Source organism: Crinia signifera, chromosome 19, assembly GCF_055691185.1.
Source record: "Crinia signifera chromosome 19, ASM5569118v1, whole genome shotgun sequence".
In the NCBI taxonomy this organism is placed as follows: Eukaryota; Metazoa; Chordata; class Amphibia; order Anura; family Myobatrachidae; genus Crinia; species Crinia signifera.
The window spans coordinates 58,376,800-58,403,510 of NC_139226.1; the positions used below are offsets into that span (position 1 = coordinate 58,376,800).

The following is a 26,711-nucleotide window of genomic DNA, read 5'->3' on the forward strand; positions in this document are numbered from 1 at the left end:
AGATAAGGACAGCAGAGAGAGAGAGAGAGAGATAAGGACAGCAGATAGAGAGATAAGGACAGCAGAGAGAGAGATAAGGACAGCATAGAGAGATAAGGACAGCAGAGAGAGATAAGGACAGCAGAGAGAGAGATAAGGACAGCAGAGAGAGAGAGATAAAGACAGCAGAGAGAGATAAAGACAGCAGAGAGAGATAAAGACAGCAGAGAGAGATAAAGACAGCAGAGAGAGATAAAGACAGCAAAGAGAGATAAAGACAGCAGAGAGAGATAAAGACAGCGGAGAGAGATAATGACAGCAGAGAGATAGATAAGGACAGCAGAGAGAGATAAGGACAGCAGAGAGAGATAAAGACAGCATAGAGAGAGATAAAGACAGCAGAGAGAGAGATAAGGACAGCAATCATCATTTAGACAATCAGTGTACCGTAGAGGCAGCGGCCATTGTCCCGTGGAGTCTGCAGTGGGAAGCAGGGCATCACATTAGGGAGTGCAGGGCAGCAGCGACGGTGGGTCATGTGGACGGTGGAGGCATCAGCGGTGGGTTACACGGAGGCTGCAGCGGCAGATCCAGAGAAGGCTATGGCTGCAAAGCCCGTGGCAGGACTTAGGAGCACCGGGCAGTAGAGCGTCATAACACTGCGGGCGGCCTGTGTTTCATTTCTCGCGCCGGGGCAGTCACCAGAGTGTGACATCAAGCCCGGCAGACTGGAGGGGGAGGGTCCGCACAGGGCTGCTCTGTACCTCACTCAGACTCAGTACAGTCACCGGGCAGATAAGTGGTAATTGCCGGGGGAAGGGGGGGTTGTTGGGCGTCGGGCCGGCAGCGCAGTGTGCACCGGGGATGCGGGGTGGGCAGCGGCAGGCAAGTAGTAAGGACCCACAGTTTGAGAACCTCTGGTATAGGACATAAGACAGGTATGTCAAATTCAGTTAATATGCATGGTAGTACTGTCGACAAAGACACCAAAAATGGTAAAAACTCATGTCAACATTATTTGTGTCGGCCAAGAGCTTATGTCAACCTTTTGTAAATGCCGACATTTGAGTGTGTCTGCCATTTGAAGGTGTCAACCTAGTCATGGTCGACCATTAGTTGTCGACCAAGAGACTGTAGTCCTAAACATTGTCTACCATTTATACCCTCCCGAAATGGGCAGAGGCTGCCGACTATAGATGTAGATCATGTAATTTAGCCCAGGCCCCTCCTCGAAGACCAGCGAATTGCGGGATTGGCAGTACTGGGGGTGTAGCTTGATGACATCTACATTAGGCCCCACCCCTGAAGTGCTGCTGACAGTCTCCTCTCTCAAATTATCCCAGAGAGGAGCAGAGGCGTAGCGAGCCCGGAGCCGGTGGAGCACACGCTCCAGGCGCAGGAACATAGCATGGCGCCGGAGCTGTGCCGTCACCGCCAGCTCGCTCGCTCGCCCGCTCCCCAGCTCCCCTGCCCGCTGTGTGCGGGAGAGACGTCCGTGCTGCTATGTAAAATTCATTCATAGCTCCCGCTGGACCGCTAGCCAATAGGCGCTTGTGGTCCAGCAGCCACCAGTTGATTGGCTGCTGGACCGCAAGCACCCATTGGCTAGCGGTCCAGTGGGAGATATGAATGAATTTTACATAGCAGCAGCACGTCTCTCCCCCGCGGGGGAACAGCCACAGGAGGACGCATTACAGCAGCACAGGCAGGGGGGGAGCGGGGGAACAAGGGAACAGCCACAGGAGGACGCATTACAGCAGCATAGCAGCACAGGCAGGGGGGTGAGTAAGGTCAGGTGTACTCCCACCCTGCTGCACCCCACCCTTGCACCCACTCTGCTGCACACTAGTGCAAATCCACCCTGCTGCACATTACTGCAACCCACCCTGCTGCACACTACTGCACCCACCCACCCTGCTGCACACTACTGCACCCACCTACCCTGCTGCATACTACCGCTCCCACCCTCCCTCCCTGCTGCAAACCACCGCTCCCACCCTCCCTGCTGCACACCACCGGCGGTGCATTGAATTGAAAATAGCGGCCGGGAGCAGGCCGCTGCACAGTTCTGTCCCCCTTGGCAACAAGCAAATTCAGTCCTCCTTGACATCGAGCATGAAGTCCTTTGGCATCGAGCATGAAGCCCCTGGCATTGAGCATGTAGGTAAGTGGCACTTATGTGTCAAATGTGTAATGGGCATTATGGTGTGTTATATAGTATGCAATGGGCATTGTGGAGTGTTATTATGGTATGTCATGGGCATTGCAGAGTGTTATATGGTATGTCATGGGCATTGCGGAGTGTTATATAGTATGTTGTGGGCATTGCGGAGTGTTATATAGTATGTCATGGGCATTGCGGAGTGTTATATAGTATGTCGTGGGCATTGCGGAGTGTTATATAGTATGTCGTGGGCATTGCGGAGTGTTATATAGTATGTCGTGGGCATTGCGGAGTGTTATATAGTATGTCATGGGCATTGCGGAGTGTTATATAGTATGTCGTGGGCATTGCGGTGTGTTATATGGTATGTAATGGGCATTGCGGAGTGTTATATAGTATGTCGTGGGCATTGCGGAGTGTTATATAGTATGTAGTGGGCATTGCGGAGTGTTATATAGTATGTCATGGGCATTGCGGTGTGTTATTTAGTATGTCATGGGCATTGCGGTGTGTTATTTAGTATGTCATGGGCATTGCGGAGTGTTATATAGTATGTCATGGGCATTGCGGAGTGTTATATAGTATGTCATGGGCATTGCGGAGTGTTATATAGTATGTCATGGGCATTGCGGAGTGTTATATAGTATGTCGTGGGCATTGCGGAGTGTTATATAGTATGTCATGAGCATCATGTGTGGGCTCATGTGTAATTGGAATTACAAAGTTCACTAATGTGCAATGGGCATTACGGTGTGTGGTATAATGTCGGTCCGTGCCCACTTTTCACAGCGCAGCAGCCTCACCTACTACAAATGGGGGGGCGCGAAACATGCCCTTGCTCCGGGCGCCGTGGCACCTAGCTACACCACTGGAGAGGAGACTTTAAAAGTAGGCAACCCTGCTTTTATACCATAACCCAAATACAGTACAAGCAAGGGTATACATTTTCCTGAAATTGGCACTTTTCCTTAAGATCCCTGTAAAACTAGTGAATGTCATGGAAGACATTAAACTGAAAATGCTGACAACGGAGCCTAATGTTTTCTAATCTCACCACATCCTAAACATGTGGATTGCACAAGCCCGAGATTTTACAAGTATTTGAGAGTGCTGACTTATGTTTAGAAAAGTTAGTCCCATAAAACACGCTGAGACTTGTTTTAGCATACTTGTTCAGTAATATGGAGAGTATCCAACAAGGCTTGAGGTTTTGCCCCCCCCCCCCCCCCAAAAAAAAACCCTCACGGATCCCATGCCCAATTTTGGATTACCGTAGCTTTGCGAGAACAGGATACCGACAGCGTCCAGTAAAAAAATATGCACACAAGATTTTTGGCTTTGAAATCCCTGAGGTGCAAAAAAAAACCTTACTGTTGATCTGGTTCAGCCAGCGCAGTGGTCTCTGTGGCTCCCGATCTTTTTCCCTGCATCTTTCCACTGGAGGGGTGGCTGCTGGAAAGTGGGGAGGCTGCAGGTAGATGCAGCTCATCCTGCAGCCTCACACACACTGAGGTCAGGGCTGGATTAAGTCTTCAGGGGGCCCGGGGTCACTTTAGACAGGGGGGGGGGGGCCCTCACACCTGTCAGCCCCCACCTGTCATTACTGGCCGCAAACTGCACGGAAGAATATTACACTGTCAAAACACAGAGTAAAGGCAGTATAAACTTGGTCAATGAGTAACTGCAGGGATGGGGGGATTAATATAAACTATATATTTCTATATATATCTATATATATTTATATAGATTTATATATATATCTATATATATATATATATATATAGATATATATATCTATATATAAAATACCACATTAAAAGTCTGTGTTTATCCCTTTGTACCTTACTCTGTAGGAGCCCTAACAGGCTTAGCGCTGCCTCTAATTAAAAACCATCCCATTGTGCTAGAAAAAACACATTAACTGCCCTGCAGCAGAGGAAAAATGGTACTTGTTTCCTAGCACAGCGCCCGTCATGGGTGATCGCATACCTTAACTTAAGGTATGCGATGGACGCGACCAACGCGATTTTTAGCCTTTTCCCCGACAATTAAAAAATCGCATCCATCTCTTCCATCGCATGCTTTAAGTTAAGGCATGCGATGCGACCGATGCGATGGACCTGAATTTTACATAGGGAACAATGTTAAATGGGACAATGGACCAGATTTTTAATTGTATACCCACCCTGATGGGTAATTTACATGACAAATGGACCCCCATCGTTAACGTCACCCCACGATGAACGCCAACCCGAAGCGTGGCGAGCGGCGGCGGTACGCGTCCTCCGACCTTTTCATACCCCCACTATCCACGTCGGCGTGGAGTTGAATTTATATAGTGTGGCGAGCGCAGCGAGCCACCGAGGGGACGCGTAATACCTGTGAAGTAATGCGCGTCCCCTCGTGGGGCTCGCTGCACTCACCACGCTTCGGGCTCGGTGGCTTGCTGCGTTTGCCACACTATATAAAATCAACTCCACGCTGACGTGGACAGTGGGAGTATGAAAAGGTCAGAGGACGCGTACCGCCACCCCTCGTGGGCTTGCTGCGCTCACCATGCTTCAGGTTGGCGTTCATCGTGGGGTGGCGTTAACAATGGGGGCCATTTGACCCATCAGGGTGGGGAAACAGTGAAAATTGGGGTCTGGGGGGCATTGAACATTGGGGCCAATGTAAAATCGGGGTCTCAGGGACCATTTTACATTGGTTCCAATGTAAAAATCTCGTTGATCGCGTCGATCGCATCCCATGTGATTTGGTTGCATGCGATGCGATCAACGCGATTTTTTGGGACCTGATGGATACAATTTCCATCGCTGGCGCCGTGCTAGGAAACAAGTACCGGAAAAACTCACACACTGCACGGTTATTCTAACATCAGTGTGCAATGGAATATATCCCCATATATATTGGATTTTTTTAATTATTCTTAAGCCACATACACTCTAGATGCATGGCTGCTTTCATCGGTCCATCGGCATCCCGGTGTTCCCTGGATAACTGGTCCTGTTACGTGTTGGGCTTTCCTGTGTGTCTGGTTCAATTCCAGTTATCTGCACCATCTGGTCTCCTGGCTATCCTGAATAGCTGCACTGCTGCTATCATTGGTCCATCCCAGGGTTTCTTTGGTAACTGTCCTGTCTCCAGCTCTGCTCATCGGTCAATCCAGATGACCTGCCTCACGTAACAGTTCACAATCATCCAAGGTACTCTTCCTTGGATATTTAGTGGCTGACCTGCATTCTTTCAGTCCACCACCTGTGTACAAGTATATTTAGTGGCTGACCTGCCTTCTTTCAGTCCGCCACATGTGTACAAGTAAATTTAGGGGCTGGCCTGCATTCTATCATTCCACCACCTGTGTACAAGTATATTTAGGGGCTGTCCTGCATTCGCTCAGTCCACCACTTGTGTACAAGTATATTTGGTGGCTGACCTGCATTCTCTCAGTTAACCACCTGTGTACAAGTATATTTGGTAGCTGACCTGCATTCTCTCAGTTCACCACCTGTGTACAAGTATATTTGGTGGCTGACCTGCATTCTCTCAGTTCACCACCTGTGTACAAGTATATTTGGTGGCTGACCTGCATTCTCTCAGCACTCCTGCAGTGCAGAAGACTTTCTTACTGTTAATGATTTATTTTTTAAAACCCGCTACATTTCTTGTTGCCGCTTCTAGTCAGGGCCCCTTACTCCAGCCTCATCCGGGTACACAAACAGCCTTACCCATGACAATCATCTATTGCATAGTCTATATCATTTACTCAAGCAGGTGCACTACAAATGCTACAGCGGTCTGCATGTGTTCAGCTATTTCTTATTTAAAACACATTAACTACATAGAATGTTGATGTAATTTAAGCCGGTGCACTGCAAATACTACAGTGGCCTGCATGTGTTCCATTGTTTCCTAAATTATAACTTCCTAAGTATTTGATACTGTTTCAACCTTGTAACTCCTTGCCATTCTTGGAATTGGATTTTTAAGATAAAACTGTAACAATTGACATCTCCTTTTTAAATTATGAAAAAAAAAATGTGTGGTATAGCAGGTCAACAATGTCCCAGTCGACCCAAAAAGGTTGACCAGCATCAGTCAACACTGGAAATATGTGAACAAAAGCAAAAGGTCTACGTAGAAAAGGTCGACACATGAAAAGATCGACATGCGTTTTTCATGTTTTATTGGTGTCACCACCTAAGCATGTGGACCAGTAGTCATTGTGCCGCTTTGCTCGCCATTCTGCGCTTGAGACACTTTCACAATCAGAGCCCACATGGATGGGGACACAAGCATTAGGTCGACATGGTCTTGGTCGACATGGGGTTCATCACTGTTTTTTTACCCGAATGTTGACATGGAAACAGGGTACTTGTTTCCTAGCACGGCCACAATCGCGGGCATCGTGTACCTTAAAGTTAAGGTACACGATGCCCGCGATGGACCCGATTTCCTTTGAAATCAGGTCCATTTTGCCGGCAAAGGAAAAATTGCGTGCATCGCGTCGGTCGCGGCCATTAACATTGCCCCCGACGCGACCAACGCGATGCCTGCGATTTTGCCATAGGCTTCAATGTTAAAATAATTTTTAACATTGAAATCGGGAGCATAGCGTCGGTCTTGTGCCATTATAATGGCACAAGATAAGATGGACATTGTATATGGCCCCGTCGTTACCCCACGATTGACGCAAACCCGAAGCGTGGCGAGCGCAGCGAGCCAGCGAGGGGCGGCGGTGCTTGTCCTCCGACCTTTTCATTCCCCTACTATCCACGTCGGCGTGGAGTTGAGAATATAAAGTGTGGCGAGCGCAGCGAGCCACCGAGCCCGAAGCGTGGTGAGCGCAGCGAGCCCCGCGAGGGGACGCGTATACCTGTGAAGTAATACGCGTCCCCACGCGGGGCTCGCTGCGCTCGCCACGCTTCGGGCTCGGTGACTCGCTGCGCTCGCCACACTTTATATTCTCAACTCCACGCTGACGTGGATAGTAGGGGAATGAAAAGGTCGGAGGACGCGCGCCGCCGCACTAGGCAGCACAGGACTCCAGCAGCAAACAACACCAGCAGTACTAGGCAGCACAGAACACCAGCAGTACTAGGCAGCACAGGACTCCAGAAGTAAAGGACACCAGCAGTACTAGGCAGCACAGGACTCCAGCAGCACAGAACACCAGCAGCACTAGGCAGCACAGGACTCCAGCAGAACAGGACACCAGCAGTACTAGGCAGCACAGGACACCAGCAGAACAGGTCACCAGCAGTACTGGGCAGCACAGGACTCCAGCAGCAAACTACACCAGCAGTACTAGGCAGCACAGGACTCCAGCAGCACAGGACACCAGCAGTACTAGGCAGCACAGGACTCCAGCAGCAAACAACACCAGCAGTACTAGGCAGCACAGGACTCCAGCAGCAAACAACACCAGCGGTACTAGGCAGCACAGGACACGAGCAGTACTAGGCAGCACAGGACTCCAGCAGCAAACAACACCAGCAGTACTAGGCAGCACAGGACACCAGCAGTACTAGGCAGCACAGGACTCCAGAAGTAAAGGACACCAGCAGTACTAGGCAGCACAGGACTTGAAAAAGCTGTCCCTAAGTGACAGCGAAACTGTCTGACTAGCCCCTCTTGCAGCTACCCCTGTTGAGTGGACAGCCGTGACCAAGTGCTCTATACAGTTTTACTGTACACCATTACAACATAATCTCCTGCCTATTTCAGTTTTAATCTTCTAATTACTCTGTGTAACAGTACAGTAAATGAGCATCTTGGGTTACGAAATTTTTTATAAATTTTTTTTTTATAAACCCTCAATATGTATACTCATTTTTGGTCTGTGCAAGAGTTCTTGTAATTTACCACCATTATTATTATTGTCACAAGGTTCTATTTATGTCCTTTTCTATATGATCTGCATGTTACTAATGTTTTTTACTCTCTTATTCTTTTATTGTCATTTTTTTCACTGTTGATTAAAATTTTTTTTGTTTTGGATTACAGTCACCCTGGCAACGGAGCTCCCGGAGCAAACGCGACGCCCCCTAGCCTGTGCGGAATGACGTGGCAGTGACGCATATGGCTCAGGATGCGGAAGTGGACCGGAAGCTGCTCCGACGCCGCGGGACTCGCACACTGGTGTTTGTGAGTATAAATGTAATTTATTATCTGTATGTCTGTGATCTGATGAAGAGGAAATTAAAGTCCTCGAAACGTTATTAACAAGACCGTTGTCTTAGTGACTTATTGGGAAGTGCCGCCCGTTGGAAGGTTGTATTCGCTGCCGGGATTCTGGCATCTGGCTGGGCACCCTTAAAGTATTCGTTTTGACAGGTGGTGTGCTGCTCCAATTGCTGCATTTGTAACAGTACATGCAAATAAAGTCAAAATCATATCTGGATGACACAGGTACATTATGTAGTGATATGACAATGGTGTAATACAATTAATGCAAAACACACATAATTGATTGATGGGCGCCAATTTTAATGGAATACAGGTCTAAAAAGCAAAAGTCTTTAGTAAAAGGTATTGCTGGTATTACTAGCAGAATTAAGTGTGGGGTGGGGGCACAGCCTTAGGGGGTGCCTGTGCACCCTTAACACTCAATGTCGCATGCCTATGGACACCAGCAGCACTAGGCAGCACAGGACTCCAGCAGCACAGGACACCAGCAGTACTAGGCAGCACAGGACACCAACAGTACTAGGCAGCACAGGACACCAGCAGCACTAGGCAGCACAGGACTGGACATATAATACACCAGGTCACCGACTCGCCACTCCCACAGACCACCGCAGATCACCACAGACATCACAGCACCAGAGCTTGTCCACCTACTACCATCTCCAATGCCGGAGTAAAGATGGCGGCAACAGTGTCTGACTTATATAGAGTCCGGATCTCGCAAGATCCGATGGCGGGATGACATTTTGGCGCGGTCTGAGACCCAAGCCTGGCGGGAATCCCTGAACAGTGCTCGGTCTGTACTCGGATCGGAGGTGTATAGGTGTATTCGGATTTCGGAAATCTGAACCCATTTACCCCTCCTTAAAACCAGATGAAATGCAGGCTTGACATCAGCTAGCCACAGAACCTGTGTAATTCATGAGTGTACCAATTTAAAGGGACAATATGGTAAGTCTACTTACAGTAATTACATCCCTTTCATGTGCAGCTGCTTCACAGATGGTCTCATCCATTATGGCAGTGGTTCACAAACGTGATCCTCAAGGCACCCCAACACTCCAATCTTTAAGAATGTCCATGATTAAGCATAGGTGATTAATTACCACCCCAGTCAGATTTATTGTACTATCTGTACACAAGCAGGGATATCCCTAAAACCTGGACTGCTAGGGAGCATTGAGACCGTGGCCCTTATTCTGATTGGTACGGTAATATCCGCGTGCGTTCGTGCCGCCGATGTTTTGTGTCTGCGCATGTGCAGAGGCGTCTCTACGCATGTGCGAGCGGAACGCACGGCCACATTCCGCATGAAATGTGTACACTACGAACAGGGGGTGGAGAGGGGTGTGAAGGGCTGATTGGGCTCATTACCATATGTTTACACCCCGCATTTCATGGGCGTTCCCATGCAAACGCTGGGCGTACATATGGTAATGCGGCCGTGACGCACGTGTGGGGGGCGGACATATGACATTGCCGGATGTCAGCTGCCCGCCCAGATCCCTGCTTTTGCACGGAGAAATGCCCGTGTGGTGCGACCATCGAATGATGGGGGAGGTTCCCTGAGATGGAGGAGGTGTATTCATGAGAAATACACGTGCAGTCCGTTCGGACAGCTTCTTACCGTGTACGGACGGAGTTGGCGATCCGTATGGAAGGCGGGGTTTAGGACGCACGGTGCTGGCCGCATATTCGGATCCGGCCGCACCGATCAGAATAAGGGCCCGTGTTTGGGGGAACCAGAGCATGGTTACACTCTTTTCTCTACTTTTCTGACTGTCATTTACAAATAACTACAGTATACTTGGTTTCATCACTATACCAATACACAAGCCAAATGTTTGAAAACATGGGACAGTCTCCAGACTTCGTTGTGTTGCTTCTCTGCGATAAGGAACATGTCTCATGTAATTCTTACAGAGATCGTAGTTATGATGCAGTCACTGTGCTGCTTGGACACCAGTCTAATCCACCAGTCCTGCGTGCACAGCTCTGACTGAGCTGCTAATGTGTCTATTGCATCCACCACTTTCCTGAATGAATCACATGTTGGACAGTCTCTTCAAAACATTTCTTTCAAAGTATATATTGGGGGTCATTCTGTTCGACTCGAAGCTCGCAGCTTACAGAGTCCCTGTGATGCTGCCCCATCTCCGACTACCTGCCCCCCACAGCCGTGTTAGGAAGACACATCCCCTTGCATGTGCCCGCAGCAGGAGAAATCATTCGATGGTCGGCAACCATCCAATGATTTCCGCTGCCTTTGCAAATATAAGTCAGTTGAGACTGACTGCTAAAATCTTCATGCATACGGCGTTATTAAAAGCCGATATACCTGCAATGAGTGCCGGGATACATCCCATGAAAATGCAATGCTTGATGCATTCGCATGTAAGAAGTCAGGACTCCGTACAGGAGTAGCCAAAACGTACCTCCCAACTGTCCCACTAAACGCGGGAATGTCCCGGTTTTTGGGGACATTCCTGCATCCCTCCCGCGGCCGGCAGTGTCCCGCTGCGGGGGGGGGGGGGGGAGTTGGGAGTCCCCCCTAATCTTCAGAGGCACAGTGTCCGAAAACGGGGGCGCGGACCTCATTTGCATATGCCTGCCATCATTTGCATACATGCGAGTGTCCCTATTCTTCCCATGAAAAAGTTGGGAGGTATGGCCAAAAGGGGGCACTGCCTTGGAAAGTGGGGGCATGGCTTCAAGGGAATGTCCGTGATCATGTGCCACGCCTCCCACTTAAGTCACTTTGGGTGTATGGCCAGTACTCCAGGAGCTGCTGGAATGCCCCCTGTCCCTCTGTCTGCAGTGATTAGACATTAATCAAGTGACAGGGGACTCCCAAATGCCCCCCTCCACAAACACACACACACATTGCAGGACACTGCTGCGTGACAGTCACAAAAAATCCTGACTGTCCTGCGAAAGTCATGACAGTGGGGAGGTATGGCTCAAGTAGGTCTTTGAAGTGGCATAACTATGAAGAGTGCAGGGGATGCAACTGCTATGGGGCCTGACAGCTAGTGGGGCCCCTTAGGCATTCTCCTGTACCCTTTTGATTGCTATTATTTTTAATCAGTCTCAGAGTGCAGACTCTACTGTCTCATGCCCCCCTCCAGCTTTGCATTTTAAGTGCAGTCCTGGAAAGCAGGAGACACCACGTCAGTGAGAGGGAGCCCCAGTGTGCTGAGCAGGAGCAGGAGACACTGTGCTGATGAGAGGGAGCCCTGATTTCCTGCCACTGCCAGAGGTACATCCGCCGCTTGGACTAAAAGGGACAGTCCCACCTGTACTGGGGGGAATTAGGAGGGACAAAGTGAACCCTCTAAACCCTGTCTTGTCCTCTACTCACTCCCCCCACTTATTCTCTACCCCCTCTCATCCTCTATCCCCTTCTCATCCTCTCCCTGCCCCCTCTTGTCCTTTACCCCCTTTCTCGTCCTCTACCCACCCCCTCTCATCCTCTATCCCCAGCGTTCCTCCCTCTCAACAGCTGGGAGCTATTTGCATTTTCTGAGGCACTGGCACAAAATGCCAGCATGCCACCAATCATCCAGCATAGGGCCTGTGATCACTTTCTGTGATTTCACTGTGGACCGTGTGCATGCACGCATCTCTGAAAATTGGCGAAGCACCGAATTCGCAGCCCCATGATTAAGGGGATGATTCTGTTTGACTTGGTAAGCTACAAATATCACAGCTTACCGAGTGCCAGAGAGCCCACCAAAAAATATGTGTCTCAGTCTCAAATAAAAGTAAGTGGAAACATCTGCCCACCCACATTACCATGGGAATGGTCAGCATTTCCATGGGCGACACCCGACCCCGCCGCCACACGACCCCAGCTCGGCTATGCAAGTCGCCAACGCCGTTCGCAAAGGGGACCTGCACATGCACATAAAAGATCATGCGCATCAGCGGCGTAGCTTTGTTTGGGGCGCCCCCCCCGCCGTTAATAGGGGGGCGCCCCCCCCCTCCCCGCCCGTCCGGCCGCCCGTGCCTCCCGTGCCCCCTCCCCCCATTGCCGCATGCTTACCTGTCCGCGCGTCCTGGCTCCCCTCCTGGCTTCAATCAATGCTATGGAGACGGACCACGATAAAATGGCTGCCCCATAAAGCAGACTGTTCTCTGAAACTGTCTGCGGTATGGGGGTGGCCATTTTATCGTGGTCCGTCTGCATAGAATTAATTGAAGCCATGGGCGTTTCCATGGGCGACACCCGACCCTGCCGCAAGATGGGGGGCGGGGGGGATTAATATAGGACCGCAGCCCCCCCCCCCCCCCGGTGCCCGCATATGCACAGCACCCCCCCCCCCACGACCGCGGGGGCTGCGGTGCTATAGTTACGCCGGTACTTATGTATTATCTGGGCGCCCGATTTTTTGATTGTATGCCTTAACTTAAGGCATACAATCAGATGGGATGCGATATCGCATCGCATACGACCATATCGCATGCGATGCGATGACCTGATTTTTCCATAGGATTCAATGTTAAAATGGACTGAGTCCATTTTAACATGGAATTCAATGGGAAAAAGGGGTCCTTTTCATACCCCTACTATCCAAGTGGGCATGGAGTTGGATATAAACCTGTGGCGAGCGTAGCGAGCCACCGAGCCCGAAGCATGTCGAGCGAAGCGAGCCCCGCGAGGGGACGGTATTCTGTGTCCCCTCGCGGGGCTCGCCACGCTTCGGGCTCGGTGGCTCGCTACGCTCGCCACAGGTTTATATCCGACTCCATGCCCACTTGGATAGTAGGGGTATGAAAAGGACCCCTTTTCCCATTGAATTCCATGTTAAAATGGACTCAGTCCATTTTACCATTGAATCCTATGGAAAAATCGGGTCCATCGCATCGCATCCGATTTGGTCGCATGCGATGCGATGTGCCCGATCCGACCCGATTTCTAAATCGGGCGTCCAGATACTACATAAGTACCGGATAATTTACAGGAGCTATTATGGGCTACTCTTAATTAAGCAGCAGTTTGGATATAGGGATAGTCAGATAAACAGATAATAACAAAAAAAATAAACTGTGGGTGACATTCTATAGGATGAGATTTCTGTTTTTTGGCGTTAATTAGTAAACAAAATGGCGATATTGCATTTTTCCGTCAAATCGCCTATTTAATAGGATGCGGAAAGGGACTGAAATCGCATATTATGAACGTTAAGGCATGCGGACCAAAAGTGCGAGATTAATTCGCATTTATATCGCATCCAGATGTTTTCGTACAGAAAAGTGTACAAATCGCTTATTTAATGCAATGCGTTTTCGCAAATCGCACTTTTTAGGTGTCTAATAATCGCACTTATTTCAGACTAGGTTCTGTTTGGCGATTTGGCCCAGAACTCACTTTGGTCAAGTGCACACATGGTTAATTTTACCACAGGTGCCCTCATTTTCACTCAGAAACACCCCTACATAAACCCCAACATCATTAAGGACACCTGTGAGGGTTTGAGACATGGAGATTTTGCAGAGTGGTTTGGAGTTGCTTATCTGTGATGTGGCCCATTTGGAGGAGCTGCGCAGGAGGGAGGAAGCTGCGCGCCAGATCCAGGTAGCCCCCCGACTACTGCGTACCCCACGTATGTATCGTGCTCGGCTGTACCTGGACTCCCTCTCGGATCAACAGGTTGTGGGGATGTTTAGGCTGAACCGCATTAACCTGTTGGACTTATATGAGCAGGTGAGAGATGATTTGGACCCTTTTGGGGGAGGCAACTATGCAGTGCCTGGGCTGCACAAATTAATGTGTGCCCTCTACTATTTGGCCACAGGCTCCACTCAGTCTGTGATCTCATGGTCCTTGGGGGTATCACAGGCCACTTTCTCTAAGCATTTTACTCAAGTGTTACTTGCTTTAAAGAAGTTGTTGCGGACATACATCAGATTCCGCAGTTCTGAGTTGGAGTGGCAGGACCACAAGTTGGCTTTCAATAGACTCTCAGCATTCCCTCACATGCTGGGAGCTATAGACTGCACACACATTGGGATTAGGGCACCGCACGTGCGGGGCCACGTCTACGTCAATAGGCGTGGGCGGCACTCCCTGAACGTGCAGGTTGTATCCAATGCTCACCTGAAAATCCTGAGTGTTGTTGCAGGCTTTCCTGGGAACTGCCATGACGCCTATATTCTGAGACACTCAGCCCTCTGGAACCGATTTACCGACCACCAAATGCCAGAGGGCTGGCTACTAGGTAAGTACCTTTTTACATATTACCCTGTCTGTCCTTATTTGTACCTGCCCTAATGTGTGTGTTTCCTGTTTCACAAGCATATTGTTCTTCTAACAGTGTGTCCTGTTTGAAAGAAACACATACCTTACCATATAAGGCAATCACTTCCTATCTGTGTTTTAGGTGACTCAGGATATGGATGTGTTTCCTGGCTCATGACACCTTTGCGCTCCCCAGAGGGCCCTGCACAGCATCGGTATAATGAAGCCCATATTGCAACCCGCAATGTGGTGGAGCGCACATTTGGCGTTTTGAAGAGTCGATTCCGGTGTTTGGACAGGTCATCGAGTACGCTGCTTTACCACCCTGCCAAAGTAGTGATGATCATCCAGGCTTGTGGCATGTTGCACAACATAGCCCTGTCCCAACCTGCCTATGTGGAGGAGGAACATGCAGCAGTCCTGCAGGAAGCCCAACCTAGCACACCTCGGGTAGTGAGGGGTACGCAGAGGGGGAATCTGGTGCGCACACACCTTATCAGCCGTTACTTTTCTGGTAAGCACATGTGCCCTGTACTCCAAAATGTACCTGTGCTGTAAGTGTACTCATAAACAAATTATTGACCAATACCATCTGTTTCCACCCACATTTAGCCTAATACACAGAGCCCAACAGATGCAGCTGGTGGTGCTGACCTATCCCTTGCTGGTATCAAGCTTGTAAGTACATTTGATACATGTATGAATTACGTTTGCTGGAAAACATGGCTCACTGGTGTTGTGGAACTACAAGGCCCAGCATTATGAGCAATTTTAAAGTAGGAGCAGGCAATTTCTTGTGCATGAGCAGTATGTAGTTCCACAGCAGCACTTTACTTAGCATAACAATTCAAGTGAAGAATACAGTTAGAAAACATTGCCATGTTTGTTTAAGATTGCATGTGGTCACACTTACCAGCTCTGGATGGCGTTTGCGGCCTATCGGTATCCGCCACCTGCATGCCAGGCAGGACCTCAGGGGGTATGATGCGCTTCAACTTCACCTCATACGATGTGTAGCACACAGTGGTGGGGCTTCCTCCGCCAGTCTTGGTGGCCTCCTCCAACTCCATGGCCATTTTACTTTTCAGCTGCCTTTTGATGTCATTGAATCTCTTCTTGACATTTCTGACCAGGCGCTTGTGCTGACTTACAGCGTTCACCGCCTGGGTGATGTCCTTCCACATAGCCCTTTTGCGCTGTGCAGTGGTCTTGTGGTGAGTTTTCCCAAGTAAACGGTCAAATACAGGCATGATAGCCCGGACAAGTGCAGCATTTTCCTCATAGGAGAATCTGACCTTTCGGCCACTTTTTGTGCGGCCAGCTTCTACCTCCTCCTCCTCCTCATTTTCTACTCCAGCCATGTACCCCTCCTCCTCCATGCCAGTGTCTTCCTCCTCCACACCTCCATCTTTCTCCACCTCTGACATGTGGCCCTCCTGCAGCTGCTGTGGGGTATGGTCAAGGTCTTGGCTATAGGATGGGGATGCCAGCGGATCCTTCACCTCCTCCTGCTGGGGCTGGACGGCCAGGGCCTGGTCTGGGGCTGGCCTTGCTGTGGCCATGCTGCCTGCCACACTGCTGGCTCTCCCACTTGGCTGGCTGCTGCCACTGCTCCCTCTGCCACTGCTCCCTCTGCCACTGGTTCCTCTGCCACTCCTCACTCTGCCACTGCTCCCTCTGCCACTCCTCACTCTGCCACCAACACCTCTTCCTGTACTCACACTGCCACTGCTCCTCTCCATGCTCCTTACTTCCTATCAAAGAGTGAAATGGCGCTAATTCCCCTTTATATAGGGGGTGTGATGCATCATGGAGGGGACAGAGGTGGGCCAATAGGTTGGGGGGTTCTTAGTCATGCGGAGACAGTTTTGTTAATCGCACTCCGGTTGGTCCAAAACTCGCACATGACCGGCGGAAGAAATCGCGCTTTTTTGTTACTTAAAATCGCACCACTTCGCCGCAAATAGCACCACTTCGCACTTTTCAGCCTCCAAAGCGCATCACATTAAATATGCGAATTATTACAAAAAAATGCGATTTCAAAAAGGGCGAATAGCGACGATGTGGTGCGCTAAAAAAACATGCGCATTTATGTCAATCCATAAAATGTCACCCTGTGTATCTTACCTGTGAAAAAGCTGAGCACAGCCGCAGACCAGACACCCCACTCCAGCCACAATTGCCAGTGATGACCTCCACCATTGGATACCTGAACCAGGAATTTATTTGGACACCTACTTCATGTAGAACCTTATTACAAGCTAGGTTGAAGGAAGAATTTGGAAGAAGCTCCTCAAGAGGCGCACAATTTAAGATGAATTCAAATATTTTCACGTGATCACTTATAGGGGGTCGCTGAAAACAAGCAATCCTTGCCGTTTAACCCTGTGCTCACCCTTTTCAACACGCCGGGGAAATTCTCGCTGTCAGAGAACGGTGAGGATTCCCCCAAACAGCAAGGCTCGTGGCTAATGCAGGGAGCCCACTGCATTTAGCGGTAAGCGTTGCTGTTTTAGCGGCCGCATACACCCTTTATCAATATAGTGCATCCATACTGAAGGATATTGTTAACGAGATCAATCATGGCCACATCCAGGATCATTCTGCCTTTGACGACAGTGGGGTCGTTAATCTCCCATGGGAGCGTGCTCTGTTAATGATATAGTTTGTACACATTGACCGATATGCACAAAAATATCATTAAGGATATTGTTATCGGGCATATTGTTAACGATAATCCAGCTCAAGCCTAGAATTAAGTATTCTAGATATGTCTCTAATTTCCCTGTGTATATAAATGTATGAAGGCATTATTTACGTAACATGGTTATGCTATAGATCGGAGATGCACAAGCCATTACCTACACTTCCTGAGCCTGTGGGAGAAGCATGGTTTTTGGGATAGTCCCCTGCAGCCCTGGAACAGCAGGCAGCCCCCTCATATTCTACCCCATTCCTAGTGAAGTGGAAATGAGGAAACAAATACAGTAAAATCACCAGGGGCGGAGCCTAATGATGTGTTTTGCTTGGTCCTCCACCTGTCACCTCCCACCTGTTTCTCCTCTTCGAGCATTTCCTGGAGAGGAATTAGCAAACATAGGTAAGTAGTTTGATGGCTGCATCGGAAGTTCACACTTAGGGCCTGATTCAGTAACACTTGCTAAGCAGTGGCTTAATACTGCCGATTCCCTCGGTAACATGCGAGGGGATGGACACATTCAATGTAGTGCAATGTATGGTAAAAGTAATAATGATCAAGTATGAAGATCCATCTAATAATATTCCTCCCTGAGCTAGACGCTGGGGTTATGTCTGTCAGAGTAGATTTAGAGCAGTGAGCTCAAAAGTGCTGAGTCTCATTTTCAGGGGCGTGGATCAGTTGGTCACCAGCAAGTTGTTAGACAGTCATTAGGTCGACATGTGTCTAGGTCGACATGCAGGAAGGTCGACATGAGTCTACGTTGACAGGGTCATAAGGTCGGAAGGGTCATTAGGTCGACATGGGTTAAATCATCAGTCAAAAGGTCAACATGGGGTTTTCAACAGTGTTTTTTACCCAGATGTCGACGCAGTCAACATGGACACAGGTTAAACATAGAAACATAGAAACATAGAATTTGACGGCAGATAAGAACCACTTGGCCCATCTAGTCTGCCCCTTTTTTTAAACATGTTACCTCAAGCCATATTTGATCCTTATTTTTTTGTAAGGATATCAATATGTTTATCCCAAGCATGTTTAAATTGTACTACTGTATTTGCGTCTACCACCTCTGTTGGGAGGCTATTCCACTTATCTACTACTCTTTCTGTGAAAAAATTCTTCCTCGCATTTCCCCTGAATCTTCCTCCCTCTAGTTTCAGTGCATGTCCTCGTGTTCTGCTGCTCCTCTTCCTGTGAAGAATGTCTCCCACCTGTACCTTGTTAAAGCCCTTGATATATTTGAAAGTTTCTATCATGTCCCCCCTTTCCCTTCTCTGCTCTAAAGTATACATATTAAGATCTTTTAGTCTTTCCTGGTACGTTTTGTGATGTAGGCCATGCACCATTTTAGTTGCTCTTCTTTGTACAGTCTCTAATGTATTTATATCCTTCTGGAGATATGGCCTCCAGAACTGAACACAATACTCTAGGTGAGGTCGTACCAATGACCTATAGAGTGGCATTATTACTTCTTTCTTTCTACTGCTGATACCTCTCCCTATGCAACCAAGCATCTGACTTGCCTTCTTCATTGCTTTGTTACATTGCCTACCTGCTTTTAAGTCCCCTGAAATAGTGACACCTAGATCCCTCTCTTCCTCAGTAGTTTCCATTATAGTGCCATTTATACTATATTGAGTCTTTGGATTTCTGAGACCCAAGTGCATGATTTTGCATTTTTTGGCATTAAACTGTAGTTGCCATTCTCTTGACCATTTCTCTAATCTGCCTAGATCCTCAATCATTTGTTTTACCCCTCCTGGTGTGTCTACCCTGTTGCATACCTTTGTGTCATCTGCAAAAAGGCACATTTTACCCTCAATTCCATTTGCAATATCACCAATAAAGATATTAAAAAGCACCGGTCCAAGTACAGATCCCTGGGGTACTCCACTTGTAACCTTTCCCTCCTTTGACTGTACTCCGTTTACTACAACTCTCTGTTTTCTGTCCTGCAACCAAGCTCTTATCCATTCAACTATCTTAGAATCCAATCCCAAGCTTTCAAGTTTATTTAACAGTCTGCGATGTGGGACAGTGTCAAAAGCTTTACTAAAGTCTAGATAAGCTACATCTACAGCCCCACCTTGATCTATTACTTTAGTCACCCAATTTAATCAATAAGATTTGTTTGACATGATCTTCCACCAGTAAACCCATGCTGTTTTGGATCCTGTAAATTGCTGGTTTTGAGATATTCTACAACTCTTTGTTTTAAGAGTGTTTCCATCAATTTCCCTACTACTGATGTAAGGCTCACTGGTCTATAGTTGCTTACCTCTTCCTTGCTTCCACTTTTGTGCAGTGGGACTACATTTGCTGTTTTCCAGTCCTCTGGGATTACTCCAGTAGCTAGTGACTGGTTGAATAATTCTGTTATTGGTTTTACCAGCTCCCCTTTAAGCTCTTTTAGTATCCTTGGATGTATCCCATCTGGCCCCATTGATTTATCCACTTTCAGTTTTGAGAGTTCTGTAAGGACTTTCTCCTCTGTAAATGTACTTGTCTCTCCCTCAGTTTTCTGACTATACTTGCAACTTAACTGTGGCCCCTTCCCCTCTCTTTCAGCAGTGAATACTGAGCAGAAATAATTATTAATATTATCTGCTATTACATTGTCCCCCTCAAGAAAACTTCCACTCTCTGTCTTCAGTCTAATTATTCCACTTTTTTTTTCTCCTTTCACTTATATACCTAAAAAAAGTTTTCCCCCCTTTGGCCCCTTAGTGCACAGTTGCTAAAGTGCACAGTTGTTAAAGTGCACAGTTGCTCTCACCATGCTTCAGGCTCGGTGCCTCGCTAAGCTTGGCACACTATTTTATTCTCACACCACGCCCTAGTGGATAGTAGGGCATGAAATACCACCTGTCGGCACATGTCGGCTCAAAAAAAACAGTGAAAAACCCCATGTCGACCTTTTGACTGTCGTCATAACCCATGTCGACCTAATGACCCTGTAAACCTAACCCTTGTCGACCTTTCTGCATGTCGACCTAGACACATGTCGACCTAAATGCATCTGGACCTAATGGTGTTGACCTAATGACTGTCTAACAACTTGCTGGTGACCCAATGACCGTATCTCCATTCTCAGTATGCAGCCTAAGGGGCCGATTTATCACCATCCGCATCTTCAGTTGTGGATGTGATGTGATAATATCGTCCCTATTCGCAATGCGATAATTTACTATATCGTATGGATGTATAAATTATCACATGCAGGGACAGAGCTTGCAAAAAAGCTCTGTACCTGTTCTGGGTCTCCGCAGCATCATCGGAGCATATATTTTTTTAAATCCAAACTCGCACCTTATCGTTCAGGGGCAAGCGCAGTGGTGGAGCTTGTGGATGGTGGGCCCAGGTGCAAAAATATAATTTGGACCCCACTTCTCCACCACAACCCATGTAAGATAGCAACAGGTGACAGGGAGAGGCAGGGGGAGGCAGAGTGTGACAAGGAAAAGCAGTGGGTGTCAGGAAGAGGGTGACCAGGGAGGCAGTGGGCCCCTTAGCCCACAGAAGCACCTGCTGCACCAATGTTAGTTCGCCTCTAGGGAGAGCGCATATAAAATACATGCAGGGATGTATGTAATACCGTGTTCTCACTGCGAGTGACAAATACACAGCTTTTACCCGGCATTAAAATGCCGGGGACTGCAGGGACGGACCCCCGTTCTCACTGCAAGGCAAATTCCTGGGTGAAGAAGTTCTACCCGGTAATTTGCCTTTTAACACAGGTTTTTATGCAGTGAGAACGGGTCAACCTGTGTCTGCATACCCGGATCTCAAACACGGGTAAAAAGAAGGGTTTTACCCGTGTATGAGATCCGGGTATGCGACCCGTTCACACTGCAAAAAGACCTGTGTTTTTCCAGGTTGACATGCGAGACAAATTTCCGGGTCGACATGCATGCAAATACGGGGTATAACTGCACTGGCTGCAGGTTCCTGGGCCCTTACAAATGTTTATATGGGCTGCACAATCACTAGTTACGACACTTAGGGGGTTATGCAATACCCACCACTATTTTCGACAGGGAAAATAGCAGCGGGCACATATTCAATGCTGTCTTGGCCGACAGCATTGAAGATGCAAATCGACACAACGGGACCGACTTTAAAAGCTGTTGGGCCCATTTTGAATTGTTGCGATCACGGCTGAATCTCGACAATCCACGGTCGCATTACCGGACATGCCCCCCTTCGCCAGTCGCCAAGCGGGACATTGCATTCCGCCTGTCGATATGCTGTCGAACAAAACGAAAACAGGCACGGGACGGATCGACAGTAAGTTTTAACACTTTTGGGGATCATTTATAAGGCAAAACAACCTGGTTTTGCCTTGAAAATTATTGCCTTTTTAAAAATGTGGGCATTCTCAGCCAAAATTCCGGACCTCCTCAAACTCAAAACCTATTACATTTCTTCCTGTATGTCGTGTCATGTTTGTACTGTATCTGTATATAACTTACTGTTGCACTCTAAAAATAAAGAATAATAAAAATCTACTGTAAATAACAGTATAACCATTTTATTTAAGAAGGGACCAGTATAGAACCAATTGTTTCATTATCACACTGCTAAATACAAATGCATCCAATAAACAACTTGATAAATTCACTGTATATTTTATTTAAATAAATATTAGTTTATCTGAACAATGTAAATCAATCAATAAATAAAACATGTAAAATACATAAAATTGCAATATGCAAATACATAAATAGGATAAATAAATACCAAAAATATCACACTTAGCAAAAATAATAACAATAATAATAGTGATAATAATAATAATAACAATAATAATAATAATTGTAATAAAAATATTGATAGAAAAAGTAGAACCATTTACAGTAGTAAAACACAATAACCCTTATCCAAAACATATGATACAAATACGGGTATGCCGTATATGAGACGCACAGAAAGCAGTACAATTTAATTGCAGCAGGTACAGTTCCCCATATTTTGGATGTATTAATTACACTTTTATTGCTTATATAAAACCGCATTTCCTGCACCCCCAATTGAAGCACAAGCACGGACTGTTTAGTAGATAAGGAACACCCTAGATCTGTAGTGTCACACCAATACTTTGTGTTCCTGCCCCTTATTTATTAGTTACAAGGTTACTTCTATGGCACCTACATACTGTATTATGTTACATATTACTGATCATTCAGATCACACTCTGGGGTAGATTTATTAAGCTCGGTGAAGTGATAAAGTGGCTGTTTTTTATCACCGGCCACTATGGAGTTTAAAATCCATCTTCCAGCTGACCAGATGCATGCATTCATGTGGAGTGTGGGAATGAATTGGAGCAACTTTAGGAAAGACAGTACATGGAGAACATATAAACTACACACAGCCTCCCCCCCAGAGTAACAATATGGTGTTGACTACATTGTATGGTCAACATACACATGGTCGATGTTCTCAAAAGGTTGACACAAGCAATAAGTCGGCATGGCACTGGTCAACACATGAAAAAGGTTTAAATAAGTTTTTCAGGATTTTATTAATTTTTGGGACTTTTTTATACGATACCATACATGTGGACACTAATTTGGAGGCCACATGCTCAGGCATCACAGGGCTGTGAATTTTCAGCCCTGGACAATCATCAGAGGATGGTCCGCAGTGCACATGCGCAAGCCCTCCATGCGTTCACAGCTAGCGACAGCCTGTGATCACGGGCTTTAAGCTGGCTGATTGACAGCTGGCAGCCGTTTGTGGGCGGTACGCCGGTTTTTCTGGGAGTGCCCCCAGAAAACGCAGACAGCTTCCGGCCAATGGGAGAGAGGGACGCTACAGTCATCAGTGGTCCTGATCTCCCCACAGCCATTGCAGCGCTGAGTAAGTCTCATCTTATGCAGCACTGCACATGGGGGGAGGGGGGAATTCATCCGATGGTCCAATGAATTTCTCCCTCTTCACAAGGCCACAATCGAATTAGTAGCCGTGCAACTGGGTGGGATTTCACTCATGTGGGGTGGTCGCTCGGCACCGAACACTCACAGCCCAGCGAACAGATCTGAATCGGGCCAGAAGACAGAGGAACAAATTGGCCTTGATCCCATATAACATTACAGAGCCCTGGCCCACAGCATGCTGGGTACTGTACCGTTGCTTTCATTCTTTATGCTACGACACTACTATCACCATTCAACATAACAAAGTCTACTTTGTTATTGCTAGTTCAGTCTCTGGTGAGATCTGTGCGTATATTATCTATATATACTGAAACATAAGCAAATGTGTTTGTATCGATTCATTTAAAGTGCTTTCTTCGAAAAATATTACAAAAGACATATTGGACCTTCTTGCCCCTTCTTGCCCCTATGCTGCCCTAAGGCGCTGTGTTCCAGATGGGCCCAAACCCAGATGTATAGTCTAATGATTTCACATTGCAGCCCTATATGAGCCCTTGTTTCTGTATGAAAACTGTGACACATAGGCCCAGTAAATACTTTCTTATTGCAGCTTTACAGTATTTGCCACTAAACTGTTATAATGAGCCATTTGGCCCATAAGGTTAGAAGTAAATACAGCTAGGAGAAAATGTTGCGCTGTAGGTTGATGGAGTGAAAATGAAAGATGGGATCTGTACAGGTGGAAGTGTCAGTACTGACAATAAAGGACCCCTAATTGCACGAGTAGATCTCTCCCTGTTCTAACAACACACAAAACATTTTTGTTATACTCGATTAACTTAACAGTACATAGAAAAAGTAAACTAATGTTAACAGTTTTTGTTTTCATAGCACTTTCTCAATTACAACAATTGAGGGCTGATTAAGTAAATGCATAGGGGTAGTAATTAAAGTATAATATAGGTGCAACGGAATTTACTGTGCTGTATAAGAAACTGTTAATAAATAAATAATAAATAAATAATAATAAGGGAAAAGGCTGGGGAAACAAAAATGATATGTACTTCTGGGTAGAACTAAAGTAATAAGAGGAAATCAGCATGTAATCCAGGCCCGCTTCCACCGCAGAAATGTTGAACAGTTAGTTGCTGTCTAGACAGCAACAGAAAGTGGCTGAAATAACTTTCTGCAAATTTGCACCTAAATGGTATTTAACATTGTGCAAACGTCCAGTGGTTCCTAGGAGTCAATAACCAACGATCAACCTAGTGAAGGTTACATTAATGGACGCAGATATTGGATTGTTTGCTAAAATGTACTGAACATTCTGGGCTTGTTAGTAAATTAGTCTCATAGTAAATTTTATCAAAGGATATATATTTGTTTCTATGAAACAAAGTTCATCCTGGTGTCATTTATGTACTTTAAATAGATCTTTGTTTTCCACCAGGTAGACTCTGACCTTTGTATTTTTATAACAGGGAACCTTTCTGTCCGGCTCCAGTGTGTAGCGCAGTACACAATTTAAATAAGGAAGTCACTCCAACTGTCACCCCAAACGCTGCCCAACGTCACCAGCTGGTACTCATTTGCAGTTGGTATGGCTGCCATATTTGAATTTTGGACTGTGTTGCAGCCCCAGCACTGGAACCTTTATCCATTCCTGACTTGTAAAAGGTTTAATTAGACAATGTGCTTTACATAATGATGGCTTTTCCCCTGCAAAAAAATCAACTCTCACTTTCTCTTCTCTTCTTTTAAACTTCAGTAATATTGTCTTTTTCCTCTTCTTCTAGTTGTTCAAGTTGATGTGCCCACAAATAGAAGGAACCTCTGTTTGCTTTACAGAAATTGTCTTTAGTCTACAAGCAAAACTTGGTATTAATCAGATACCTCTGTTGATTGTGTGTCCTGGCTCACACTGATGATGCTTTGTTTGCCTTTCATATCAAAAGGATCGTTTATATTGAAGTCTCTTACTGGTCGGTGGTCAACGTGCAAAGTGTCAATGCCAATATGGTTAGCCATTGGCATGAAACGTACCAACTGAGTGCCTCTGGTTGTTGTAAGAGAGAGTGGTGCAGGATATTTCTGTGAGTAATACCAAAAGTATCCATCTGGTTGTGCCTCTTCTCGGAAATCGCAGTCGTCTTCCTTATGTGTCTTCTGTGGAAATATAAATGAGCCAAACATTTAGTCACTGGGGCGCTAATTTAATGCACAGCCAATAGTTACAGCCATATAATGTAATATTATATTGTAATGTTTTGGTTTAAGAAACCTGACCACTTACTACCACCAGTCACTGTTTTTTTTAGTCTATAATGATTTATAGTCACTTTTTAATTAAATATTTTTGGTAATGGCATTTTATGATATGTAATTGATGAGACGGTCTAGTGGTATTTACCAACAGCGGCTGCTGCACCGTCTAACTTTGCACTAAGCACATTTAAACATACATGTGAAGATGTATGTAATCTATGTGCTAGTAGTGAACTTGGGTTCTACCAAAATAGACTTACTGTAGTAGGCAGGTATTCAGTCGGTGGCTCTAAAGGTGGCCATACACCTACAGATTTATCTTCAGATCTGGCTGGTTGGAACAAAAACATGGTTATGGATGAGAGCAAATGACAGTTGACCATTTGCTTGGAAATGCTGGAAAACTGACAAACTGTCACTCATCCATAACCATGTTTTTGTTCAACCAGCCAGATCTGAAGATAAATCTTACTAGTGTATGGGCACCTTAAGACCTGATTCACCACTGATCACAAATGGGTGTCTCATCCTACGATTATCATATGGGATCTATGGATCCCATATGATAAGGGAACATCTGCAAATTGCCCATACATCTAAGTGGCACTGCCAGCATTATGGTACCTTAGCCATGTCCCTCATTAATGATTTATTGGCACACTGATTCTAAGTCAAGCCCTTTGATGCTAATTGATTACAGGCCTCATCATCTATTTACATTCAGTGATATACACATTGACTCTGACAAAGTTTCAGGAAACAGAAGTAATAAAAGTTACCACGACAATAGCACTATAATAGTCACAGTCAGACATCACATTCTATATAGATATAGTTGTGAGGCATTACAATACATGCTGTGTTGTGTCACTATTGCAGGTACTTTACAGATTAAAATCAAGAGCAACATCCCACAAGATATTGGATTAAACAATCCGACAATCATTGATAGCGACAGTTCTCCCTTATCTAAAGGTGTAAAACAAGTTCAATAACCGTATAGTTCCAAAGGCCCAAATTACGGAGTATGCTACATCACAATTGCATCAGTACACACAGCAGAAATACCACTAGTGTGGCCTGGTACTCTTGTATGGGTTAATCATTTATTCTGGAACCATGGACAGTTCAACATTACAGCTAGTTGGGGATAAGGTTACCACCTAGTCCCGGAACACCCCCACCCTGGACTGCGGACGCTGGTCTTAATTATCGCACTGTCCAGAGTAATCTTGGATGGGTGGTCCCCCTACTTGGAATTTGTTAATTTGAAAGCATTATATGCAAAAA

At 46.6% G+C, this 26,711-nt stretch overlaps 1 long non-coding RNA gene across 1 annotated transcript; it reads left to right on the plus strand.

Annotated features, from left to right (window-relative positions):
- The first annotated feature begins 8,151 nt into the window (after positions 1-8,151).
- Positions 8,152-25,452, plus strand: LOC146041847 (uncharacterized). Its single transcript, XR_014463621.1, has 3 exons — positions 8,152-8,290; positions 17,412-17,673; positions 24,953-25,452. It is a non-coding gene; the product is annotated as an uncharacterized LOC146041847 (long non-coding RNA).
- The last annotated feature ends 1,259 nt before the right edge of the window (positions 25,453-26,711 follow it).